The sequence below is a fragment of the Octopus bimaculoides genome, unplaced genomic scaffold (assembly GCF_046866305.1).
Source record: "Octopus bimaculoides isolate indiv1 unplaced genomic scaffold, ASM4686630v1 contig120, whole genome shotgun sequence".
Classification (NCBI taxonomy): Eukaryota; Metazoa; Mollusca; class Cephalopoda; order Octopoda; family Octopodidae; genus Octopus; species Octopus bimaculoides.
Genome location: NW_028315370.1, coordinates 51,934 through 74,595, shown reverse-complemented (window position 1 = coordinate 74,595; position 22,662 = coordinate 51,934). Strand labels below are relative to the sequence as shown.

The following is a 22,662-nucleotide window of genomic DNA, read 5'->3' as shown; positions in this document are numbered from 1 at the left end:
GTGGTTATATGCTGAGACTTTTGCTACTCAATTACGTGATTCTGGGTTCTGTCCCATTGCATGGCAACATGGGCAAGTGTCCTAAGTGTTTTCTACTATAACCCCAAATTGACTGAAGTCTCCAAAATTGATTGGGTAGATGGAAACTAAAAGAAGCCTGCTGTATACATACCTACATACATACATTCATATATATATATATATATATATATATATACAGACACACTCACACACACGTCCAACCTCTGCCAGAATGGCAGTGGTTGGCGTTAGGAAGGGCATCCAGCTGTAGAAACCTTGCTAGATCAAATTGGAGCCTGGTGCAGCCTTCTGGTTCGCCAGTCCTCGGTTAAATCGTCCAACCCATGCCAGCATGGAAAGCGGATATTAAACGTTGGTGATGATGATATATAATATATATATATATATATATATATATATATATATATATATATATATGAGAATGATTATTGAGAATGATTTTTTTTTATATGGTGCCGAGTTTACAATCCTGTAAATAATAATATATATACACACACACACACACACATATATATATATATATATATATATATATATATATATATATATATATATATACACACTCACTCATATTATTGTTAAAAAGAAAAAAAATTGTTGATAATATTCTTGTTGAAGAACAGTGAATTTCTACTCTACAAAAGTATAGAGCAACCCATCAGATTAATGTCAAATTGGTTTTGTTATACACACAGACATATATATATATGCATGTATATATATATGCATGTATATATATATATATATATATATATATATATATATACATACACTTGCATATATATATATATATATATATATATATATATATACATGCATATATATATATATATATATATATATATATATATACACATACATATATACACACATATATATCATCATCATCATCATCATCATCGTTTAACGTCCGCTTTCCATGCTAGCATGGGTTGGACGATTTGACTGAGGACTGGTGAAACCGGATGGCAACACCAGGCTCCAGTCTGATTTGGCAGAGTTTCTACAGCTGGATGCCCTTCCTAACGCCAACCACTCAGAGAGTGTAGTGGGTGCTTTTACGTGTCACCCGCACGAAAACGGCCACGCTCGAAATGGTGTCTTTTATGTGCCACCCGCACAAGCCAGTCCAGGGGCACTGGCAACGATCTCGCTCGAAAATCCTACAGGAGCCAGTCAGGCGGTACTGGCAACGGCCACGCTCAAAATGGTGCATCTCATGTGCCAACCGCACAAGAACCAGTCCAGGGGCACTGGCAACGATCTTACTTGGCTTGCCGGGTCTTCTCACGCACAGCCCATTTCCAAAGGTCTCGGTCCGTAGTCATCGCCTCGGTGAGGCCCAATGTACGAAGGTCTTGCCTCACCACCTCAGCCCAGGTCTTCCTGGGCCTACCTCTTCCACGGGTTCCCTCAACTGTTAGGGTGTGGCACTTTTTCACGCAGCTATCCTCCTCCATTCTCACCACATGTCCATACCAGCGCAATCGTCTCTCTTGCACGCCACAACTGATGCTTCTAATGTTCAGCTTTTCTCTCAAGATACTTACACTCTGACGGGTATTCACATTGACATTACACATCCAACGGAGCATACTGGCTTCATTCCTTGCGAGCTTACGTATGTCCTCAGCAGTTACAGCCCATGTTTCACTGCCATGTAGCATGGTTGTTCGTACGCATGCGTCATACAGTCTGCCTTTTACTCTGAGTGAGAGTCCCTTTGTCGCCAGCAGGGGTAAGAGCTCTCTAAACTTTGCCCAGGCTATTCTTATTCTAGCAGCTACACTTTCAGCGCACCCACCCCCACTACTAACTTGGTCGCCCAGATAGCGGAAGCTATCGACTACCTCTAGTTTTTCACCCTGGAATGAGATAGAAGTTGTTTCCTGTTTGTTTGCAGTCTTTATTGCACCTGAACATCTGCCACAAACAAAAACTAACTTGCTAGTTAACCTGCCTTTGATGTTGCTGCACCTCTTATGTGTCCATAGCTTGCACCGGGTACATCTTATAGAGTTACTACCTACTCCTTTTCTACATACTGAGCAGGGCCATCTACCTGAAGGGGTTTGTGTTTTATCTACCTTCCTACTTATTAGGATTTTGGTTTTAGCTAGGTTGACTCTAAGGCCCTTCAATTCTAGACCTTGCTTCCACACCTGAAACTTCTCCTCTAGTTCTGATAGTGACTCCGCAATTAGGGCAAGGTCATCAGCATAGAGGAGCTCCCAGGGGCAACCTGTCTTGAACTCCTCTGTGATTGCCTGGAGGACTATGGTAAATAATAGGGGGCTGAGGACGGAACCTTGGTGGACCCCTACCTCTACCCGGAATTCATTGCTGTACTCATTTCCAACCCTCACCTTACTGGCAGCATCTCTGTACATGGCTCGCACAGCTCTCACTAACCATTCTTCTATCCCAAGTTTCCTCATTGACCACCAGATAAGGGATCGGGGGACCCTGTCAAAGGCTTTCTCCATGTCAACGAAAGCCAGGTACAGAGGTTTATCCTTAGCTAGGTATTTCTCTTGCAACTGTCTCACTAGAAATAAGGCATCAGTAGTGCTTTTACCTGGCACGAACCCAAACTGCATCTCATCTAAATTGATTCGCTCCCTAATTAGTTGGGCTATGACCCTCTCTGTAACTTTCATAACCTGATCTAACAGCTTGATGCCTCTGTAATTATTTGTATCTAAAGCGTCCCCTTTACCTTTGTAGCAGTTGACTATGATGCTGCTACACCAATATATATATATATATATATATATACATACACTTGCATATATATATATATATATATACATGCATATATATATATATATATATATATATATATATATATATATATATATACACATACATATATACACACATATAAATATATACATATACATACATACATATATATATATACCTACATATGTATATTTATATATATGTGTGTGTGTGTATATATATATATATATATATATGAAACTGAGGGGGTAGAGCATGAAGTAGTGGGGGTGTTTTTACTTACAAGTCTTTTGGGGGTAATTCCTTCGCTTCTCCAATCCGCACGTACAGGATGCTGTGCCGTACAGCCATTCTACAAACTAAATTATAGACAACCGGGTTTTAAGGTATCCGTACATCTATGCGAACAATGAGATGCGGTTTCAAAACACGCAGTTGTCGTTACATCCTTGTGGTTTGTAATTAAAAAAGTACGTGTGTGTTTGCATGTATGTGTGTGTGTGTGTGTGTTTATGTATGAGTATGTCTATAAAAGTCTTAATAAATATATGTATATATATATGTGTGTGTGTGTATGTATAGAAATGTAGGATTATGCCTGTGTATATTCATTTATATGTATATGTATACATGTGTGGATACATGTGTGTATATATGTGTGTATATATATATTGTGTGTGTGTATGTGTGTACGTGTGACTAAGTATGTATATATGTGTGTGTGTGTATATATATATATATAATATATATGTATGAATGTATGTATGTATATATTTATATATCTAGGTATGCGTGTATGTGTTTTTCTCCAAAGACTTATCCCAAAAAGCCACCGTGGGACCAGCTGTAATCCAAGTTTGAACAACAACACCACCAACAACTACTACTACTATCACTAAAAGGGTTGTAGCAACAACAACAACACCAACAATAGATGCTGCTAATATATATATGAGGTAATACGGCTTTGCTCCAACTGTCCGCACCCTGGGACGATCTGTCGGCAAGCGTGCGTGCGTGTGTGCGGGTGTGTTGTGTATGATGTGCAAGTTGAGGACAGGCGGACGTTGTTGCGTATTTGCGGTGGGGGTGGGACAGGGTGGTGGCGTGTTTAGGGCTGGAGAGAGAGAGAGAGAGAGAGGGGGGAACAGACAGACAGACAGAAGAAAGGGTGCGAGAAAGAGAAATACAGAGGGAGAGAGAGGCTATGTTTTTAAAGTGTCTGAATGTGGGGGACGAGGGGGTGTGTGTGTGCGCAGTTGTATCGTGTGTGTGTAGTATACGTGGATGTTAGTGTGTGTGTGTGTGTATTTGTGTGTCCAAATGTAAGAGTGTATGTTCGCAAGAATATGTGTGTGTGGTAGAGAAATAGAGACAGAAAGAATAAGATAGAGAGAGGGAGAGAGAGATGGGAAAACGGAACGGCCGTAGAGAGAGAAAAAGAAGCTGGAAGAGGGAGAGGAAAGAGGGGGGTTAGGGTAAAAGAGGAAGAGAAGGATGGGAGGGAGGGTGGGAGAAAAGGAACGGCTACTGTTTTGGTAGGAGTGGGTTTGGTAAGGATAGAGAGAGAAGAGGTAAGAGTGATAGAAACAGTATGTTAGGGAGGAGGTAGGTAATAAAAGTAGGTGGGAGAGAGAGAGGAAGAAAGATTGACAGAGACAAGCGAGGGAGGCGGTTGGTATTAAAATAGAGAGAGGGGGGAAGAAATTGCGATGAAGAGAGTAAGACGGGAGAGAGAGAGAAAGATACAGAGAGTATGTGTTGATCGGAGGGGGGCGTTAATTAGTTGTGTTTACTGAATGAATTGTGGGGTGATAGAGAAAAAGAGAGGGAGGGAGAGAAAAGGAAGAGAGACAGGAAGAGGAGACAAATAAGACAGAGAGGGGTCCTCTCTCTCCCACCTACTTTTATTACCTACCTCCTCCCTACTATACTGTTTCTATCACTCTTACCTCTTCTCTCTCTATCCTTACCAAACCCACTCCTACCAAAACAGTAGCTGTTCCTTCTCTCCCACCCTCCCTCCCGTCCTTCTCTACCTCTTTGAGCGGTGGTGGGAGGGGGGCGTTGCGCGCGTTTTGAATGAGTGTGTGTGTGTGTGTGTGTGTGTGTGCGTGGGTAAATGTATATGTGTATGTATGAAAAATCTACGAATATGTGTGTGTGTGTGTTAGTAAGAAAGCGTTTTGTAAATATGTGTGTATCTGCACATTGTGTGTCGTGTAACTGCTCCCGTAATGAGATGCGGTTTGTGAATGAATGGACGCGCAACAGGGCGCGTGAGTATGTGTATGTGTATATATATATATATATTTATGTCTGTCTATATGTGTGCATATATGTGAAAGTGTGTGTAGGTGTGCTCGTTTGCGGGGGGGGGGGAGCACATCTGTACTCAATGTAGGCGTGGGTTGCATTATAAGGCGACAGAGGCGGTCGGGGGGGGGGGAGTAGGCCTTGTCAGTGCTTTTGTTGTCGGTGGCGGTGGTGTCATCGACGTTTGTATTTCGTGGTGGTGTCGGCGGTGGCGAGGTTTGAAGTGGAAGGTGCTTTGTTCTAGTAAGGTAGTGCATTAACCTCGTTCACGGAAGATTCCAGGTTCAAATCCAGCTCAAGTACTTGTAACCTCCAGGCAGGTTTTTAATGCAATGAATCACAAGCTAGTACTATGAGACACTATATATATATATATATATATATATATATATATATAGGCCATGGGTTAGTGGGGGTGAAGGTGCACCACCCTTGTGATTTACTGTAATGTAACATTGATGTTGCAAGCAAAAAAAACCAAGATGAAAGGTACCCTCCCCCACACCACACACTGGAAAGATATATCCATTATTTATGAAGGCACGTGGCTTAGTGGTGAGGGCGTTTGGCTTGCAACTGTAAAGTCAGGAGTTTGATACCCGACAGCACATTGTGTCCTTGAGCAAGTCACTTTATTTCACATTGTTGCCGTCCACTCAGTTGTCAAAAATGAGTTGTATCTGTAATTGGAAAAGGACCAGCCATGTTACATTCTGTGTCATGCTGAATCTCCCTGAGATTCGTGTCTGTGGAGTACTCAGCCACTTGCAAGTTAATTTCACAATCAGGCTGTTTCGTTGATCGGATCAACTGGAACTGTCGTTGTCCCATTTTTATTCTTTGCCCAACTCGGCAGGTTCAGCCACAGAAAATGATCATCGCTGTCGTGGACGCCATCGAAGACAACATCTGGATCGCAGGGAGACGTTGGCGTTAGTCCACCATGGTCGTGACAGATGACAAAGGATCTCATGGAGATGGGGACTGACTAGAACTTTACTTGGCGGGTCACTTAGGAGGTGTTAGGAATATCTCCCCCAAAATGGGGAACGCAACATGCTTCCCCCACCCCACTCACCTGACCAGTCCATCTTCACGCAGCATCTTGCCAGTCAGTTCTGTACATGTTTCTCCTGCCCAGCATAGAAAGCGATCTTGTTGCCTCATTTGTTACTGAACAGGGAGAACACGCTCAATCATAATCCATGCTACACTTATCCCAGATTGGTTTGTGATAATGGGGATCAGCAATCAGTCGGAAATTCTGCTTGTACCACAAAAACGGGTCCTGGTGACCACCACCCACAAAGCTCAGCTACCCAGGATGCACTAACTGTCGCCTGTGTTTACATCATGCTGCCAGGCTGCGTCTGTTTTATATGCATTAATGTCCTTGTAACCATCAACTTGGGACCAGGGAACAGTAAAAATATAACGGCACCTGATGATGATGATGATGATGATGGCGATGACAATAACCGTGACAATGGCCACAACGATGACAACGACGACGACAGTGATGACAATGTTAATGATCCTGACAATGACGATGACAAGACGTTGATGATGGTGTTGATGATGAAGATGACGATGACGATGATGATGAAGATGATGATGACGATGACGATGACGATGAAGATGATGATGATAGTTATTGCGAGGAATATAGCAAGAAGAAAGGCAGCCATTTGTCTCGAAATCCAATCTCAGCCGACAACAGGGACTTGTTGTTTGTATAAAACAATAAACAAACGATTCCACTCGTAAACGATGAAGATTTCAATTCAAGATTAAATATTATTTAAAATTGTTTGCTGGACGTTTTGTAAGACATAGTAATTTCTTAAAATAGACCAAGATTTATGTTGAAATAGGCCACAGAGGCAAAAATATGCAATGAAATACATGAAATATAATGTTGTGTGCAACAGGAATGGGACTAGATTAAAATAGACAGCTGTGTATCATATTTAATGTAAATACATCATGTAAAGTTAAACTAACTGTGGCATTTGTCTGGAGATAATATCTCTTATGGTCGTGCTGTGTTTAAAAACGCACAAATATATCAGTAGCGGATGAGAATGAATGATGTGTGTTTCTCCAGCATTGGGCTTTGGCAACCACATGTTATTAACTGTGCAGCTACAAGAGATACTCTCTCTCTCTCTCTGGATGAATATTGCACATAATCTCACCTATTATTTTTTAATATCGAAATGTGCTTTGAATGTTCTGTGGCGTCTTTTTGTTTGTCGTCTCCAGTCACAAGTCTATCCAAAAAGGGCGAAATGAGTTTGCGAGAATGGAGAGAAGAGCAGATGTCAACTCGGGATTTGCGGTTGCTTTCGGACAATTCATGAGGCACCCATTTTCCAAGTTTAGGAACCTTTCCAAGTTGTTGAAAATGACGATGAACAGTTGTATGGTTTGAACTAAGCTTTATTGCCAATTCTTTAACTGAGAATGCAGGATTTTCTTCAAGTAATGCCTCAAGGATCTTATCATCAAACTCAACTGGACGTCCTGTTCGATCTTCATCTTCAAGGCTGAAATCTCAACTTCTGAATTTTGCAAACCATCTTCTGCAAGTTCTTTCCTTCAAGCATCCTTTCCCATAAACTGAGTGTCTGTTTCGAGTCGCTTTGGCTGCAGAGTTTCCTTTTTTGCACTCATAAAGCATTCTGTGCCAACATGTTTGTTGTCTCTGTTTCTAACAAAAACAAGAGAAATTTGAAACCCAAGAAGAGGGTTTCGCTTTAGTTGTTCTTTCCTCTTTCATTTGATGGAATTGGGTTAGTAGGAGAAATATACTGAGAACTCTTTAATTAATGTCAATTAGATTAATTAGTTTCAAATACCCAACCCAAAATGCAAATGAAATATTCTTTTTGATTGGTTTATGGTTTCAATTCCTACCGGATTACGACGATACATACACACACATACATATATACACACATACATATATACACACATACAAACAAACATACATACATGCATGCATACATATAAGTATACATACATGCATATGTATGTACGTATATGTATATATACATATATATATGTATATATGTATATCTATGTGTGTATATATATGTATGTGTGTGTGTATATTTATATATATATATATATATATATATATATATATATATATTTACAAAATAATATATATATATATCATTTTGTAAATAATTTTACAAATAAATGCATGATGTTTATTTCTAGAATAACTTCGTGTAATGGTTTGAGAATGAAAACTCAGCAACTCAAAGTTTCTGCAAAGGTACAGAAACAAATGTAATTTGTAATTAAAACCCATTTTACTCTCTTCCTGTTGTATAACTGTTGTATAACGATAAATTCTTCATGCTAATGGTGTCCCGCATGTTTATCCTGCTCAGGAGACATCCTTGTTGTGTGATGGCATAGGGAAGCCAATAATAATATAGGGGCTTTTAAATGGATGTTATGCGGTTATTACCCAGATCATATTAAATTTGTGTGTATATATATATATATATATATATATATATATATATATATATACATATATAAACAATATATGAGTATATGCATATATATGTACATGTATGTGCATGCCTTCATCTACATGTACATATAGATACATAACTGGGTACATGACGTGGCAAAAGAACATGGACAAAATGATAAACAAGGTACAACAAACAAGCAAGCCACATAGAAACATCTCCTTCATCAGCTGCCACCATTAAAACACCGGCAGAGAGAGAGAGAGAGAGAGAGAGAGAGAGAGAGAGAGAGAGAGAGAGAAGAGATAAATATAGATATAGTAACAGATATGTACACACACACACACACACACACACACACACATATACGAGTGAGTGCTGAAAGTTCCTGGCTTGAAGAGTATTGCGAAAGGCCTGATTAGAGGCCCAACCATCCTAGTTCTTTTACAGGGGCTGCGCTTGATGGCTGTGCTCATCCTGAATACCACATTTGATCCAAACTCATCTCAGACGTGAGCAATGGTCTGCTGCACCTCTGCATCTTGCCTTGACACTTCCGTGAAGCTTTTTGTGCTTCCAGTAGCGCTTTATGGTAAACTTTGTTTCTTCGGGCATTATTGGGGTCAGTTCGATCTGAAGACAAACGAAAAATTCAATGAGTGATGGGGAGTCATTATGTGAGTCTACTTTTGGGGGACACCCTGTATATATTTGTATATAATATGTGTTTATATATATATATCATCATCATCGTTTAACGTCCGCTTTCCATGCTAGCATGGGTTGGACGATTTGACTGAGGACTGGTGAAACCGGATGGCAACACCAGGCTCCAGTCTGATACTTATATATATATATAGAGAGAGATATACATACATACATCTCATACATATGTATACATATATATATGTATGTATGTATGTATATGTATAGCATGGGCAACTGTTTTCTATTATAGCCCTGGGGACAACGAACGCCTTTTAAAGGATTCAGAAAACAAAAACTGAAAGATGTTCTCTCTGTCTGACTCTTTCTCTGTTTATCCATCCATCCATCATCTCTCTCCATCCATCTCCCTCCCACTCCTCTCTGTCTCCTTCTGTCTCTGTCTCTTTCTGTCTCTCTCTCTCTCTCTCTCTGTTTCTCTCTTTCTCTCTCTCTCAACCTCACTCAGGAGGTCTCTGTGTTCATGACTCCCCGTCCTCCAGAAGCCCTCTCCCAATATCAGCTGACATCCTGTGTTCACACTGATATCATACAATATCCATATGTTCTCACAGCACCCTGTTATAACCTTTACACATTCTCTGATACCCTTCTTGCCCTGTCGATCTCTTCGCCTTCAACATCTTTCTTTTCTTATTTTTGCAATTTCTTGCTTTTTTCCTTCTGTTTTGGAACCATTTTCTTTTTTGAAAGAAAGGTTTTTGTTCAGATGCTGCTGCTGTGTGTGTTTGTGTGTGCATATACATACATACACACACACACACACAGATATATATATATATATATATATATATTAGTTTATGTATATATTAATATTATCTCAGTTTTTAAAAAAACCTTTGACAATGTAAATATGTCAATAGTTACCAGAGGTAGCAAAATTACTCTAGAAACCAAGATATCACAGCCGTTTTACAGGTAGAGATACCAAGTTAAAGTGATACAGTTTGAGAAGATATGAATAATAATAATAAATGGAGCAAAACGCATATAAATAAAAGTTGGTTCTAACTGTGATATTAATGTCATCTACATATCTGCTGTAAAGTAGAAGAGTTGTGGACCGTTCTGCTAACATATGTTTAAGTTTTCTGTCCCACCAGGTCATGAAGAGGCCGGCCACATCTCCAGCTACACCAATGCCAATGGCTGCACCTTGAACCTGCATGTATAGTTTTTTGTTGAACTTTACTATGTGGTTCTTCAAGGTGGCTTTTATACTGGCCCCTATTGCGTGAGCCATCATTTCCTTCACCTGATTGTTGTTCTCAGGGTTTTGGGTGGGTGCAGTCCAGCCACTCCAGCGTTGAGTGGTGCTTCTTTTTCACTGCTGAAGTGATGATGGGTGGTCTTCCCCTCTGTGGCCTGGTGGGGCAGAATCTACTGAGGTCATGGTCATCCAAATAGTTACTGTCGTAGCTTAGTCTGAGGAGGAGTTCCAGTTCCCTCGTGTTGACCTTGCGGAACTCCACTTCACTCTCACAGATCACCTGAATGCATATCCCCACAGCAAAATCTATGTCTATAGATGGGTAGAGTGAAATCACATCCATACTACCCACTACACAACCTGTGAGGTCGTTGGAGTAGTTGCAAGTACTGATTCTACTGAGGAGATCTTCCATGCTCACACAGACATCTGGAGACATCTCTATGAGAGGTCGTAATACTTGTGAGAGGAAGTAGGACAGTGTACAGTTGCTGGAGATATTTGCTCCACAAACTGGTCTGGTTGGAGGTCCCATGACAGGGTTTATGTAGGGTTTGTGGTCTTTGCGTAACCCGTATAGTGTAGGAATGTCGTTGTTGGTAGCTTGGAAATCGTGTGCTGTCCTTTTTGTACGTTGGAGTATGTTGCACCACATTCCCATGTGTGCGTTGAGGATTTTTTTCCACTTTTTCATGTTCTTGTGTAACTTCTCTCATGTTACTGATGTGTTGTTGCATGGTTTGGACATAGTTCTGACGGCTGTCTATTGACAGTCTGCCAGACTTGTCCGTAGGGAGGCACACTATTTCCCTGTTCCTAATTCGCTGTCTCAGTTTATGTAGGCCTCTGTCAACAGAGGAGCTGATTTGGTGGGTCCCCTCCTCACTATGTTTTTTAGTGGATTTGTTGTATTAGTCTAAGATATGTCGGAGTCTATTTCTTGCTAAGGAGATCTTTGCTTCTGTTTTACTGTCGATTTGGGGTGGGATACATACCCTTTTGTTGAAGGGTAAGTCTGTGGGGGAGATCCTTGTCATGTCATAAGATTAGTGGTTAGGGTTAGGGTTGTAGAAGGCCGAGTGTAGGGTGTTATTATCATTGTGGTTGTTGTTGTTGTTATAATAATAATAATAGATAAGTAATGATCATTCTCTCCATACTAGCATGGGTTGTATGTGTCCTGTTGATATCTGTTTCAGTTTAATTCCTTTTGCAATGTTTTCATAAAATACAGTTGTTCCTTGGCTTACACAGTTTTCTGTTTCTTAGTTTCACTTTAGCAACGAAAATGTGATAATTAGATGCGGGGTAGCCATGTGCTTTCTCTGCAGCAACACACCTCTACCTGTCCCTCTATCATACTACAGCTGAGGATGAAGCCACCTCTCTCACTACTAGCAATCTACTCTGCCTTGAAATTTACTTGGTAATTTTACTCGTGTCAGTGTTACCGAAACTGTTACTCAGACATAGAGAACCATGTCAAAACACACATTAGAGCTAAGTGTAGTAATTCGTCTCAGATCATGTGAAATAGTCCAACCCATGACAGCCTGAAAAACGAATGTTAAATGATGATGATGATACATATACATGTTAATTGTATTTCTTATTTTCATTGCAATAATTAATTTGTTTCTATTATAAATAAAAACATCAACTTCATTTCGCATGATAACGATTAGCTTGATGACTTGTGGATGCAATGCACTTTCACGTGTGTCGCAGGCACAAATGCCAGGAAGGCGACGCTGGTAACGATCCCGCTCAAAAGGTGCTATTTACATGCCTTCTACCTTACAATTAACTAAATTGGCATAGAATAATGGTTTCATATTGTTTTATAATTAAGATCTAAACTGTTAATATATGAATGCAAAAGAGATTGTTGAAGAACTGCGAACCTACTTTTGGGTCCCCCTGTATATAGTAATTTCATTCTAAGACAATGTGGTAAGAACCTTATGTGGTTGATAAGTTTCGATAAAGAATACTGTGTGAATACAAGGACAACTGTATTTAGTAAACAAGTGTATTTCATGATTCAACACATTAAAAAAATCAAAAAAAATCCGACGTTCAAATGTTGTTGGTTGATATTTTGCTCGTTGTTTGCATATCATGTTTTCTGTTATAGTTGGCAAATTGCCAAAGGTAAGTAGTTTTTCTATTTCATGATTTGACATAAGAAACAAAAAAAAAAAAACAATCTGACTTAAAAAAAAAATAATAATCTGACTTTAACCCTTTCGTTACTATATTTCTGGCCAAAATACACCCCTCATGAGTTTCAATTAAATTCTAAAATAATCATGAATTTAGACTAGTCTCATTAAACACCTGTAACTTTTTAATTTATCAACATATTAATGTGATATTTGGAACATAATTAAAGAAAGGGTTCTTAATCAATTCTATTGCATACGTTTTGTCTCACAGTTCTCCACGTACTGGGGGGGGGGGGGTACTGCTAGTCTCTCTCACATGTATATATTGGTTCAGCTTCACGAATCGTACTCGTTCATAATACTGGAAATATATTCATCGCCAAAAGGTTCCTGATCGCTCCAGTAATTTGTTATTCTGGGTAACTGTCTAATATCCATGATAATATTTATGGCAAAAAATGCCCGTATTTCATCTACAGTTGCAGGAAACTGTAAGAGATCTTTTTTTTCCCGGTTCGTTTACATTCTTCGTAACGGTTTGTTTCCGCAGTAATCAGTTGAAACAAGCATGAAAAGGAAGTCTAAAGGTTTCGCTTCCTGAGAAAGACTATGGCTAGACCCTGTTTCCTCACAAAAATTGTTAATAAAAACGTTTGTTTTAATTTTTACTCCATTCTGGTGTAAAATCATCCTCGCTGTCACCGTCGCCGCTTTCAGAATCGCTGATTTCGGTTTCGGATCCAGAAATATCCGATTCCTTATCGTTCACCACGTGCTTTTGTAGCTCATTCATTCTTTTCTTCGATATCTCCATATCTTCTGCTGAAAAACCTTCAAATTCGGAATCACTGCTTGATAGCATGAAACTCCTCTCCATCTTCAAAGTTGAAAAAAATCAACGCCGCAAAAAATGTGGAAAGAAATCTTCCAAAATTCACTGAGTTCAAATATCAGGCCAAACAATGTGGGAGACAATAACTCAACTGTTTGCAAAGTGAAATCAGGTGTTTTAACGACTGTATTAACGAGATTTGGGTTCAAATATACATTTAAATAACAATGGGTATGCTTGGCCGGCTACGGCCGGGTTAGTCTTATGAACCAAAAATCTTTTCGTCCGGCTACGGCCGGGTTAGTAACGAAAGGGTTAAAAAAAAAAATAATAATAATCTGACTTTAAAAAAAAAAACAATCTGACTTTAAAAATAAAAAATTTGACTTTAAAAAAAAAAATAATAATCTGACTTAAAAAAAAATCTGACGTTCAAATGTTGTTGGTTGATATTTTGCTCGTTGTTTGCATATCATGTTTTCTGTTATAGTTGGCAAATTGCCAAAGGTAAGTAGTTTTTCTTATTTTGTTGAGGGTTTGTTGTTAGGATTGGGGTTCAGACTTTAGACTATATTAGGGTTAGCTTGGGGATTTGTGAATGGTTTTTAGAGAGAATAGTTAGGTAAGAGATCAAAGTTTGAACTAGGGGTTAGGCTTTGTGGCGATGGGGAGGGTAGAGATTAAACAGGATCAGTACTGAAGATGAAGGTTTGTTGCGAGTGTTGATCATGGTTTAATGTTGGGTTTAGCAGTGAAAGACAGGGATGAGGGCTAAGGTGAGTGTTTTGTGCGATCATGCCTCATCCCCTACTAGAATAGGAGGGAAGAGGTAGGCCCAGAAAGACCTGGGATGAGGTGGTGAGGCACGACCTTCGAACATTGGGCCTCACCGAGGGATGACTTCTGACTGAGACCTTTGGAAATATGCTGTGCGCGAGAAGACTTGGCAAGCCAAGTGAGACCTAAATCTAAGGCCTCAGCCAGTCCACTTATGCGTACCTTCCTTCATTGGACACTAAACTCCACTTGCGAAGACCTGTTGAGGCAAGTGAAATTGAAATCGAGTTGAATTGGACGCTAAACTCCACTTGCGAAGACCGGTTGAGGCAAGTGAAATCGAAATCGAAATCGAGTAAAATTCGATGGCTGGCACCCATGCCAATGTCGTCTCCTTCATTAGACACAAAACTCAGCTTGCGAAGACTTATTGGGGCAAGCGAAAGCGAAATTGTGATGGCACCTGTGCCCAGCGTCACCTTTCTGGCACTTGTGCCTGCGGCATATGTAAGGACTTTCGAGCGAGATCGTTGCCAGTGCCCCTGGACTGGCTCTTGTGCGGGTGGCACATAAAATACACCATTTTGAGCATGGCCGTTGCCAGTACAGCATGACTGGCCTTCGGGCCGGTGGCAAGTAAAAAACACCCACTACACTCTCTGAGTGGTTGGCGTTAGGAAGGGCATCCAGCTGTAGAAACTCTGCCAAATCAGATTGGAACCTGGTGTAGCCATCTGGTTTCACCAGTCCTCAGTCAAATTGTCCAACCCATGCTAGCATGGAAAGCGGATGTTAAACGACGACGATGATGATATATATATATATATATATAAATTGGAAATGTAAAATAAAAACAAAAGAGAAAGGATTCTGTATATATATATATATATATATATGTATGTCTGTATATATATATATATATATATATATATATATACATGTATACTCTTTTACTCTTTTACTTGTTTCAGTCTTTTGACTGTGGCCATGCTGTAACACCACTTTTAGTCGAGCAAATTGACCCCAGGACTTATTCTTTGGAAGCCTAGTACTTATTCTATCGGTCTCTTTTTGCCGAACCGCTAAGTTACGGGGACATAAACACACCAGCATCGGTTGTTATGTGATGTTTGGGAGACAAACACAGACACTCATACACACATACATAGATATATACGACGGGCTTCTTTCAGTTTCCGTCTACCAAATCCACTCGTACATACATCTATACATATATATATACATATGTATGTATATATATATATATATATATATATATATATATATATATATATATATACATATATACATATGTACATACATACATACATATGTACATACATACATATATATATATATATATATATACATATATACATATGTACATACATACATACATATGTACATACATACATATATATATATATATATATACATATATACATATGTACATACATACATACATATGTACATACATACATATATATATATATATATATATATATATATATATGTATGTATGTACATATGTATGTATGTATGTACATATGTATATATGTATATATATATATGTATGTATGTACATATATATGTATGTATGTACATATATATGTATGTATGTACATATGTATGTATGTATGTACGTATGTATATATGTATATATATATATATATATATATATATATATATATATATATATATATATATATATATATATATGTATGAATGCATGTATGTATGAATAAATGAGTGTGTGGGTATGTATGTAGATATGTATGTATGTATGTATGAATAGACAGACATACATGAGGTGTGTCTGACAGATAGTGTCAGGCTCCATTAAACTTGAAATATGATATCCCTGGAGTTACTGGTCATCCATGGGATAATTACAATTTAAGTAGAGAGATTTTTTATTCTATTTGTCTATACCACTTGTCTAGAAGATAAAAGGATGTGTGTATATATGTAAATGTATGTAAATGGTAATTAGAAGTATATAAAACCCAGAAGAATGAAGAATTAGAATAATAATGAAAATAAACTTTAAAATATAAAGAAACATAAAGAAACATATATATGGTGCCGGGGTGGCTATGTGAATGGGCGAAGGGGTGGCTGTGTGGTAAGTAGCTTGCTTACCAACCATATGGTTCTGGGTTCAGTCCCACTGCATAGTACCTTGGGCAAGTGACTTCAACTATAGCCTCGGGCCGACCAAAACCTTGTGAGTCGATTTGGTAGACGGAAACTGAAAGAAGCCCGTCGTATCTATCTATCTATCTATATATATATATATGTGTGTGTTTATGTTTGTGTTTGTGCCCCTAGCATTGCTGGACCACCGATGCTGGTGTGTTTACGTCCCCGTAACTTAGTGGTTTGGCAAAAGAGACCGATAGAATAAGTCCTGGGGTCGTTGTGCTCAGCTAAAGGTGGTGCTCCAGCATGGCCGCAGTGAAATGATTGAAACAAGTAAAAGAGAAAAGATATGTATATATATATTATTAATTTTTCTATATGTGATAGTGGATTTTCATCGATGAGTTCTTGAAAATTGGTTCTTTTCTTGAATGGATACAACGAATGTATGCATATATGCACATATATAACCTTGCTTATATGCACATATATAACCTTGCTTATACATATATACAAGTACACACAATCATATTGTCACTCACACACGCTCACAAATATACGTATAATCTTAAGGTATACACACATATACGCTTATCCATCACTACACCTATACATATATACACATATATACACACACACATACATATATACAAATATATATGACACTAATACAAGGATAACGGATCTTTTTTAAAACGGGGGCCACATTTTTCATTAATGTTTTACTTAGTGTTTTTGGTAGCGAAAGACTTTCAAACTTCGTATATTTATCTATTTTGTGTTATAGAACAGAAAAAGGATCCTTTTTAAAACGGGGGCCACATTTTTCATTAACGAAACACTTTGAAACTTGGAACACTGGTAGAATGTGTCATATAAAACATCTTTTTCTCTTAGTCTTCTTAAAAAAAAAAGAAATCCATAAATTATTCCATGTTAAAGTTGTCGTATTTCTGTAATTTCAACCAATCACTGACGTCCATTCAGCCGATATACATTGAGTGCCGACTACATAAACAAACGATTCTGAAACAATTAACCCTAATCCTAACTCTAACCCTAACCCTAACACTAGGGTTAGGGTTAGGGTTAAACGCAAATTTAAAATGAAAAAAGCAAATAAAACGAAGAATCGTTTGTTTACGTAGTCGGCACTTAATGTATATCGGCTGAATGGACGTCAGTGATTGGTTGAAATTAGCGAAATAAGACAATTTTTTACATGAAATAAATTCGATTAAAAAAATATTTTTCTGTTCTACAACATAAAATAGATAAGTATACGAAGTTTGAAAGTCTTTCGGTACCAAAAACACTACGTAAAACATTAATGAAAAATGTGGCCCCCATTTTAAAAAAGATCATATATATATATATATATATATATATATAATGATAATAATAAAGTGACAACAAAAGAATGAAACCTCAATATTAGGTAAATATAGCATTATTTATATATGTATATAGATAGGACAATCAGTAAGTTGTCATAATAGTGTTTGGAGTGTGGATATGTGTATACATATGAGTACGTACATGCACATATATGTTTGTGTGTGTATGCCCATATACATGTTTGTGTGAGTGTGTATGTATGTAGACATTATGAACACAGGAGGTGTTTCTTTCTTTTTTTTATAAATCTCCTTTTACAAAACCACTACATTATAGGGATGTCAAAAAACCGACACCAGCCCCTAAGTGATGGCCTTGAAAAATTCTGTTTTAGTCGAATGAATCGAATCCAGCACTTATTTTGGTCTGCTTTGCTGAACTGCTAGGTTATAGGAGCATAAACACCAACACCAGTTATCAAGCAGTGATGGGAGACAGACACACAGACATGAGGAGACACACACACACATATATATTCGATGGGCTTCTTTCAGTTTCCATCCACCAAAACCACTCACAAGGCTTTGGTCGGCTTGATACTATAGCAGAAGACACTTGCTCAAGGTGGCACGCAGTGAGACTGAACCCAGAACCATGTGGTTGGGAAGCAAGCCTCTTACTACACATAATATATGACAAAGATGGTGGGATAGGCTGGAAGTATAAGGTAAGTGATGACGTATGAACGGTCAAGGGGCCTTGCAAGTAAGACAGACAAGTGAGCAGAAGGACAACTAGTGCGTATGACTTTTGCTTTCGGGCTTTCGCTTGGGACAGACATGGTGACCCCGCAAGAGTTCAGGGTAATTGGCGTTAGGTTCTGGCCAGAGGTTAGGTCGGTGTATCCTAAGTGGACAGTATAAATGTTGCGAGAGGACCCATGTGACAGATGAACCAAGCTTTTTAGCCCATTTCACACACCTGCTTATACCCACTGATCCACTGACTTGTACGAGTTAAGGCAGCTGGTGTATATATATATATATATATACAAACATATATGCTGTGTGTAGCATCGTGTGAAAGAGGGAGGCTAGTATATATTATATAAAAAAAGCTTTAAGGCGCTGCTCCAGCATGGCCGCAGTCTAATGAATGAAACAAGTAAAAGAAAGAAAGGAACATGAGAAAAAAAAACCCATACATTTCGTACGTATACCTGCGGCTAAAGACACGCAGCTAGCTTTACTGATTGAGTGTGACAAGGGACGGATTGATGTCTAGCAAGATATATTTAAACGAAGTCTATGAAAAGCATTCGACAATCCAGAATCGACCCACCCTCTCTGATCGAAGTAACCAAGTCTCGAAGGTAAATTCTTCCATTTATTGTGAGATGATGGGGGGTGGATTGGTTCGCAAAAGTTTTGCTTCGTCTCGACGTTTCCATGGAACCTTTGATTTCTTTGTAGGATGCCAAGAAGATTCCGTCCAGATTCTCTGTTGTCGGCTGAATTCCTGATTGTTGTTTCTAAGTTATTTGGGGATGTAAGAGAGGTGCAATTGTATCCCCTAGACCGTCTCTGGTTTGTGTTCGATAAGCTTGGGTTCATTTCTGTGTATGTTTTTGCTTTATTTTCCTTCAGCAAGAGCTTATCCGATGCCTATTCTACGATGAACTGTGTTTCGTAGTTAATAAACAAATTGCTTTGTCTTTGCCAGCCTTGTAGCGAGTTTGTTTCTTCAGCTTCACAAGTTGTTTGCCACAGTTTAAAGACACTTTCCAAGCGTTGACCATCTCAATGTTTCTTTAATTCGTTGTAGATTTCCTCATCTATGTTCTTCAATTTTTCTTCATTGCTCAGCGCTCTAAGCTTAAGCAATTCTATTTCTGTCTTCATGTTTTCCAAGTGTTAGTTTCTGCCATAATTGTCTTTGTTGGTCCTGTTCGTTTGGAATACGTTTAATTTGGAGTTTATGAGTCAGAATTTAACCAGTGTTCATAAATTTCTGCCTTGTGCTTGTTTTTGATGATGTTCCAGAAAGTAACCTTTCTGGCTTTAAGTTTTTCATTCTATATGTGTATAATGCGGTTTTTAATTGATAGTGGAGGGGGATGGGCTTCTATCTTGTGTATCATCTGTAGGTGAATTTTCATTTAAGCAATTATAATGTGGTAAAGAATGAAGAGTGGTGCATAATTTGGACAAATGTTGATTGAGCTGTTGCAGGGATTGTTCTTTCTCTTCTTTTCCTCTTGTGTGGAGCGAGTGAGTTCATCAGTGTTGCTAATCAAAAGTCTCAAATTCGTGTTCATCTCTCTCAGTTCCTTAAGAGTCTCTTCATTCCTTAAGAGTCTCTTCGTCTCAAGAAGATTAAGTTTGTCCAAAGACACCTGGAAAAGGTTTAGTTTTTGAAAGCATTATATTTCGGTTGCCTAGTTCCATGAGACTTACCTTGTCTGTTGGAATACATTTTTAGATTACTGGCGTGTACAATACATGCTCACACATGTATGTATATATATATATATATGTATATATATATATATAGGTAAGTGGTAGGTTTGCCTCAATCCTTCAGGGGTAGTCTGAAGCATCCAAGCAACCAGGGGATGTTTAAATCCGGAGGCACTCCTGGGGATCACCTGTATGGGTACCGTCATGGGAAGAGGGCGTCCAGAGGCAGGTAATATGTTGCTTAAACCGTAGTTTATGCATTTACTTGGAGGACAATCAGTAAGTTGTCATAATAGTGTTTGGAGTGTGGATATGTGTATACATATGAGTACGTACATGCACATATATGTTTGTGTGTGTATGCCCATATACATGTTTGTGTGAGTGTGTATGTATGTAGACATTATGAACACAGGAGGTGTTTCTTTCTTTTTTTTATAAATCTCCTTTTACAAAACCACTACATTATAGGGATGTCAAAAAACCGACACCGGCCCCTAAGTGATGGCCTTGAAAAATTCTGTTTTAGTCGAATGAATCGAATCCAGCACTTATTTTGGTCTGCTTTGCTGAACTGCTAGGTTATAGGAGCATAAACACCAACACCAGTTATCAAGCAGTGATGGGAGACAGACACACAGACATGAGGAGACACACACACACATATATATTCGATGGGCTTCTTTCAGTTTCCATCCACCAAAACCACTCACAAGGCTTTGGTCGGCTTGAGACTATAGCAGAAGACACTTGCTCAAGGTGGCACGCAGTGAGACTGAACCCAGAACCATGTGGTTGGGAAGCAAGCCTCTTACTACACATAATATATGACAAAGATGGTGGGATAGGCTGGAAGTATAAGGTAAGTGATGACGTATGAACGGTCAAGGGGCCTTGCAAGTAAGACAGACATGTGAGCAGAAGGACAACTAGTGCGTATGACTTTTGCTTTCGGGCTTTCGCTTGGGACAGACATGGTGACCCCGCAAGAGTTCAGGGAAATTGGCGTTAGGTTCTGGCCAGAGGTTAGGTCGGTGTATCCTAAGTGGACAGTATAAATGTTGCGAGAGGACCCATGTGACAGATGAACCAAGCTTTTTAGCCCATTTCACACACCTGCTTATACCCACTGATCCACTGACTTGTACGAGTTAAGGCAGCTGGTGTATATATATATATACAAACATATATGCTGTGTGTAGCATCGTGTGAAAGAGGGAGGCTAGTATATATTATATAAAAAAAGCTTTAAGGCGCTGCTCCAGCATGGCCGCAGTCTAATGAATGAAACAAGTAAAAGAAAGAAAGGAACATGAGAAAAAAAAACCCATACATTTCGTACGTATACCTGCGGCTAAAGACACGCAGCTAGCTTTATTGATTGAGTGTGACAAGGGACGGATTGATGTCTAGCAAGATATATTTAAACGAAGTCTATGAAAAGCATTCGACAATCCAGAATCGACCCACCCTCTCTGATCGAAGTAACCAAGTCTCGAAGGTAAATTCTTCCATTTATTGTGAGATGATGGGGGGTGGATTGGTTCGCAAAAGTTTTGCTTCGTCTCGACGTTTCCATGGAACCTTTGATTTCTTTGTAGGATGCCAAGAAGATTCCGTCCAGATTCTCTGTTGTCGGCTGAATTCCTGATTGTTGTTTCTAAGTTATTTGGGGATGTAAGAGAGGTGCAATTGTATCCCCTAGACCGTCTCTGGTTTGTGTTCGATAAGCTTGGGTTCATTTCTGTGTATGTTTTTGCTTTATTTTCCTTCAGCAAGAGCTTATCCGATGCCTATTCTACGATGAACTGTGTTTCGAAGTTAATAAACAAATTGCTTTGTCTTTGCCAGCCTTGTAGCGAGTTTGTTTCTTCAGCTTCACAAGTTGTTTGCCACAGTTTAAAGACACTTTCCAAGCGTTGACCATCTCAATGTTTCTTTAATTCGTTGTAGATTTCCTCATCTATGTTCTTCAATTTTTCTTCATTGCTCAGCGCTCTAAGCAATTCTATTTCTGTCTTCATGTTTTCCAAGTGTTAGTTTCTCCCATAATTGTCTTTGTTGGTCCTGTTCGTTTGGAATACGTTTACTTTGGAGTTTATGAGGCAGGATTTAACCAGTGTTCATAAATTTCTGCCTTGTGCTTGTTTTTGATCATGTTCCAGAAAGTAACCTTTCTGGCTTTAAGTTTTTCATTCTATATGTGTATAATGCGGATTTTAATTGATAGTGGAGGGGGATGGGCTTCTATCTTGTGTATCATCTGTAGGTGGATTTTCATTTAAGCAATTATAATGTGGTAAAGAATGAAGAGTGGTGCATAATTTGGACAAATGTTGATTGAGCTGTTGCAGGGATTGTTCTTTCTCTTCTTTTCCTCTTGTGTGGAGCGAGTGAGTTCATCAGTGTTGCT

General features: G+C 38.8%; 2 long non-coding RNA genes across 5 annotated transcripts in view; one reads left to right on the top strand and one right to left on the bottom strand.

Moving 5' to 3' along the window:
* Positions 1-4,264, bottom strand: part of LOC149129198 (uncharacterized) — a 31,580-nt gene extending 27,316 nt beyond the window's left edge. Inside the window, exon 1 of one of the 2 annotated variants that reach the window (XR_016240309.1) lies at positions 3,071-4,264. This is a non-coding gene — a long non-coding RNA (uncharacterized LOC149129198). The remainder of the gene's footprint in view (positions 1-3,070) is intronic. The other variant, XR_016240308.1, reaches the window with a different exon arrangement.
* Positions 1-22,662, top strand: part of LOC149129196 (uncharacterized) — a 71,345-nt gene that overhangs the window by 22,396 nt on the left and 26,287 nt on the right. Inside the window, exon 1 of one of the 3 annotated variants that reach the window (XR_016240297.1) lies at positions 21,619-21,750. The exons of the other annotated variants lie outside the window; for them this stretch is intronic. This is a non-coding gene — a long non-coding RNA (uncharacterized LOC149129196). Of the gene's footprint in view, positions 1-21,618; positions 21,751-22,662 lie in introns of those variants that run through there. 3 annotated transcript variants of the gene reach the window in all.